Source organism: Cetorhinus maximus, chromosome 10, assembly GCF_964194155.1.
Source record: "Cetorhinus maximus chromosome 10, sCetMax3.hap1.1, whole genome shotgun sequence".
Lineage (NCBI taxonomy): Eukaryota > Metazoa > Chordata > Chondrichthyes > Lamniformes > Cetorhinidae > Cetorhinus > Cetorhinus maximus.
The window spans coordinates 110,215,252-110,220,661 of record NC_135888.1 but is presented as its reverse complement, the minus strand read 5'-3'; the positions used below and the strand labels follow the sequence as shown (position 1 = coordinate 110,220,661).

Sequence of the window (5,410 nt, the reverse complement as noted above, 5' to 3'; positions counted from 1 at the left end):
ATTACTTGTGGCTTGGAAGAAAAGCATAGAAAATTTATGCAAAGTTCCCATTTCAAATTTCTGTCTAAAGACTCACGATAATGACACTTCATAGATGAAAAATCGCTAATTAAATGAGGTACTAAAGGAATGCAAGCTTCTGTGAAACTATACTCCAGCATCAGTCACCAATTTTGTTGGGTGGGGGAAAGAAAGTAATTCTATGGTTATGTATTAATTTTTCTTTGAAACTTTTCTTCTTGCAGAAGACATAATGGCTCACATTAAAGGCAAATCACACCGGAAGCAAATGTGTGCAAATACACAGATGAACCAGTGTTCCTCCCTAGCTCATAATTATGGAAAGAGAAGTAATGTAACTGATACTATGTAATTATTGACTGTATTTGTGGATGATCTCAATTGTTTCTCCCTAAACCTAGTCTTTATTCTTCAGACTGATTTGAGAGGTGTACTGGAAAGGACCCTCAAATAAGCCTAAACAATAAACGAATACTTTATCAAGGAACATTACTGCCTGTACAGTTCCAACCATAAATGTAATTCCAAGAAGAGAATCCTATTTTTTTTTCTTTGTCCCCCTGCCCAAGAGGTAATGCTGTCATTTGTAGCAAATCCACTGCTGTTCCAGCCTAAGTTGGTGTTCTCAATTTTCTCTATTTACTACCCATTGATTTTATAAGAATTGTTTTTCTTAAAAATTTAAGTCCCGAATGAATTTACAGGGCTTTTTTCCAACATGTCATATTCCTGGTTGCCAATGTTTTAGAATGCTCTATGACATGAAGGTCAGTGGATTCCTCATTATCATTGGTGTAGGTTTGCTTGGTCACTTTTTGTATGCAATTGGAATTTACTGTTTTCTGGTGCTGCTTTGTGTTGATTGGCACCACATCCACAAATATCCACTCCCTCCACCACCAACGAACAGTGGCAGCAGCGTGTACCATCTGCAAGATGCACTGCAGAAACTCACCAAGATTCCTCAGGCAGCACCTTCCAAACCCACAACCACTGCCACCTAGAAGGACAAGGGCAGCAAATAGATGGGAACACCACCACCTGGAAGTTGCCCTCCAAGCCACTTGCCATCCTGGCTTGGAAACATATTTCCGTTTTGCCGTTCCTTCAGTGTTGCTAGGTCAAAATCTTGGAACTCTCCCGCCACCCCCCCACCCCCCCCCCCCACCCACACACACCCCCATCCCCACCCCAACAGCACTGTAGGTGTACCAATACCACAGGGACTGCAGCAGTTCAAGAAGGCAGCTTACCACCACCACCTCAAGGGCAATTAGGGATGGGCAATAAATGCTGGCTGAGCCAGCAAAACCCACATCCCACATATGAATAAAAAATAACAATGCAACGTATTTGGGTGTCGATAAATCTGTCACTATAACAGTGTAATAAAATGTAACGAGGTAAAATTCAACTTTGGCAGTGGCCAAAAATAAATGGTAGCCAAATTGTTCACACATTTTCCAGCCCAGCCAATTCTCCTCACCATTAACTTCAATGAAGAAGAAAAGTCTGATGGTGTGTATATAAAAAAAAACAATCAATCCTCTAGCACCAATGTTGCAACCCATTGCAAAGTTGACTTATACCCCCAATATCTTGTTTTTGTTTTTTAAAATGTTAGCTGCACAGCATATGGTACTTTTCCTCCCTTTAACTGGGCCAGTTTTATCTTTTTTCTTTAAAACAATCACTGCAGATGTAAAACCAAGTTCCAAGTTGAAGAAATTGTCGTTCATCCATGAGGAAGCAGATTCAGAATTATCCCAAACCAATAAACTGGCTTCTGGTGCCCACAGGTCAGTGTTGCAATGAGATATGAAGCATCTCCCAAATGCACACACAAATTGAAGAAGATGCAAAGTTACATTTTAAGGGAGAGTATTTAGGTGGGGAGATGGTGGTGCTATGGTAATGGGCGAGTAATCCAGAGGCCCAAGCTAATGTTCTAGGGTCACTGGTTCAAATCCCACCACTCCAATTGGTGGAATTTATTTTAAATTAATAAATTCATTTAATTAACAAAAAAATCTGGACTTGAAAGCTAGTCTCGCTAATGGTGCTGTGAAATTATCATTGATTGTTGTAAAAACACATCTGGTTCACTAATGTTCTTTAGGGAAGGAAATCTGCTGCCCTTGTGACTCCAGAGCCACCGCAATGTGGTTGACTCTTAACTGTCCTCTGAACTGGCCTAGCAAGCCACTCAGTTGTACCGAACCACTACAGAATGGACCACAGCAATTCAAGAAGGCAGCTCACTTCCACCTTCTCAAAGGCAATTAGGAATGGGCAACAAATGCTGGCCTTGCCAGCGACATCCAAACCCCATGAAAGAATAAAAATCGATAGTTGGTAAGGATATATTAATTTGGCAATGTTGACTATTGTGTAACAAAAAGCATTTTTTAAAGTGGTGCCTTTCGTAAGTCTATCAATATTTATTTCAGAATGGTAAGGACAGTAGTACTTAAGAATATTGAATCAACTTACTGAATAGTTCTGTATATTCAGACTCCTAACATCTGTGTGCACATCCTGTCTGCACTACTTGACTTCCAGATGCATCATTTTTGGCACAATTTTTATGTCAGCTACTTCTTCCTGTTATCATTTCCTGTTTTGTGCATGGAGGGGCAAGAGCAATTGTATGAACATGTGCATACGTTGGCGGGGGATGGGGAGCGTGGAGGTCGGGTCGGGGGAGAAGTTTGTTTAGGTAAGTTTGTGTAGGTAGACGTATGCAGAAGTTATGTTTCTTTGGGTAGAATGTGGGAGAGGGAGGCATGTGTCTGTATAGGAAGGATTGTAGGTGAATAGTTGCAATCCATTCTTTAAATTGTACTTGGTACAGTCACAGTGCACTATTGGTGGAGAATGTAGAGATATAGGGATAGAATTTCCTGTGAGGCATAATTGAGACGTTCCACCCAAAATTACGCCCATTTTGCCATTACCAATTTATTCCTCGATTTCTTGTTAATCTAATTAGCATATGCCAGAACATAAAATACAGCACAAACCTTCAGGCCAGTGGGAACCATTGAACAGGTTTTTATTCCCTTCAAGTATGAATTAAAGTTTCAAGCCATCTAACCATCATTCATGCACATCAGACACAGCATATATAAGGAAATCCATTCATGGAAATTTTTCAATTCCTGATGTAACTGACACAGAAACAATAAAAATGCATTCAAAGATACATAAAGTATAGTGCAGGTCTTAGTAAGGATAAATTAAATCAGTTGCTTAAAAAATATCAAAATAAACACCGCAATAATTGTTTCCTGCTGTGCCTACAATTCTGGAATTAATTTAACACCTGTAGCAGGGTATCTGCATGTAATAAGGGACAAAGCCTTTATAGTGAACCAAAATGCATTTGGGTGCAAACTCTTTTGTGCTGGGAATGGCTTTACTCCCTGGCACACATAGGAAGTTCCACTGCATGGTTTTGCAAGTTAAATGTTGATTGGGGCAGTTTCGGTGTTAACTATATACAAAAAACGTAACTCAAGTCATAATAGGAAATGAGATGGACAGACAGGAAATTCATTAGGAAGCTATTTTTATAACATTTCAGTATGTGTTTGTCATAATTCCACACAAGCCAAATTTTGGTCATTTTTCAAAAGGCCAAGATAGGCCTGAAGCCAGCAAGAAATTAACTATGACTGACCTTGAACCCTTGAACATGTGGCCTCATCCACCTCAAAAGGCTGAGTAGTTAGACCTGTGACCTGAGAAAAACATCAAGTTGTATATGGTTGCCCATCAGCAGAACATTACAGTTTAAATGAATAATACCAGAGGCAAAATATGAATGAGGTAAAAGAATATCTTTGCTAAGCAACGAACAACTTGGTACTTCTGCAGCACAACCTTGAAATTCTATATTGAAGATTGTGTAGGTGTCCTTGTAACACAAAATTTGCAATGCTAGCTGATTTCAGGACTCCAGCAATAATCAGAGGCAAATCTAAAATTTTCTTCACAAGTACTTAGTTGAGAGGAACAAAGGGAGTCTATGATCATAATTTTCTTCACTTAAAATTTTCACGCATCGGGACAGTTTGTGGGCCCCAACCCCATTCATGCTTGTGGTGCAACCTTATAAGCGGCAATCAGCGCCAATCAGGGACGGTAGGCAGCAGATGGATTTAGAAGGTCCACTCAAAGGGGTCCATTGGAGAGACCACCAGCAGTCCCACTGGGGAAGGGAAGTGCTGCTCAGGCAGACAGTGAGAGGGGGCCACAAGATGAAGGCTCTCACCTAATGTTCCAAATGGTTTGCAAACACTAAGGGCTAGGACTGTCAGAGCAACAGTCTGCAAGGGAATCGCTTCCAGGTGCATAGATCTGGCAGCAAATGTGCTGTATTTAACCTATCTATCCCTTTATACATGGATGTGCAGAATCATATGATGTAGCTTCCACCTCCTGCCTCCGGTACATTGCTGGACTCCTTTACACAGCACAGAACCCAAGCGCCTTCAGTAAAATTTAATTGCTGGCTCAGGAAAAGAATCCAGACTTTATGTAATCAAGGTTTCGAGATCTCAATTCTTTTCACATTTTATCTTCCTTTAGTCTTGTCTTTCTAATTTTTCAAACATGAATGGGATTGCTTCTTTAATACTTTAAATCTAATAACTTTTTATTTTAGAACTTAAAAAAAGTTTTTTTTTAAAATAAAATTGTCATTTAGTGTGCTAAAAGGAAAAGAACTTACATATCTGTGCAGAGTTTTGAAATAAAATCAGAAGAGGTCCATTTTAAGCAAAGTCTTAAAAGAGAATAGAGGTTGAGAGTTTTCGAGAGCAAACTCTAGAACAATGATGGCTGAAGGCGCAGCTGTCAATTGAGGGGAGGGGAATGTTAGACTATTAGTTTGAGGAGAAAAATAATAATATTTTTGTTCTTAAGGAATTTGCATTTTTTCCGAATGAAAAGAACTGTACAGAGAAACATTTTGAAGACCAAAAAAGGGATTGAGCCTTTTCACAACAGAAGTCCTAGTCTTCAGCAGTGGAAGGTGTGTTTGCTGTTATAAGTCATAAAATTGCTTGTTATTTCATGTTACAGTGGTGAGTTTAGGAGAAAATTATCAGGTTTTCTGCCATTTTCCTCAGTTTGTAAACTAATTTTAATGTAGCAACTTCTATTTTTTTTCAAACATTTAAAACAGAGCTCTAGAATGCAGAGAGAAGGTTTGGAATGCAACTTAAATGTACTTGGGAAATTTTGGGCAAAGCATCTGCTTTAACTCAATATGTCCCCTTTTAGGCTGCCAGCTTTCTGTATCCAGAACCAGGTGAAATCATATAGTTCTAAAATCACAAGTAACAAAAAAAGTACCTTTTCACCACATTTTCCTTAACATAGT

General features: G+C 39.2%; 1 long non-coding RNA gene across 1 annotated transcript; it reads left to right on the top strand.

Annotated features, from left to right (window-relative positions):
• Positions 1 to 245: 245 nt before the first annotated feature.
• Positions 246 to 5,054, top strand: LOC144685282 (uncharacterized). The gene is made up of 3 exons (XR_013577693.1): positions 246 to 350; positions 1,721 to 1,820; positions 4,951 to 5,054. It is a non-coding gene; the product is annotated as an uncharacterized LOC144685282 (long non-coding RNA).
• Positions 5,055 to 5,410: the final 356 nt, after the last annotated feature.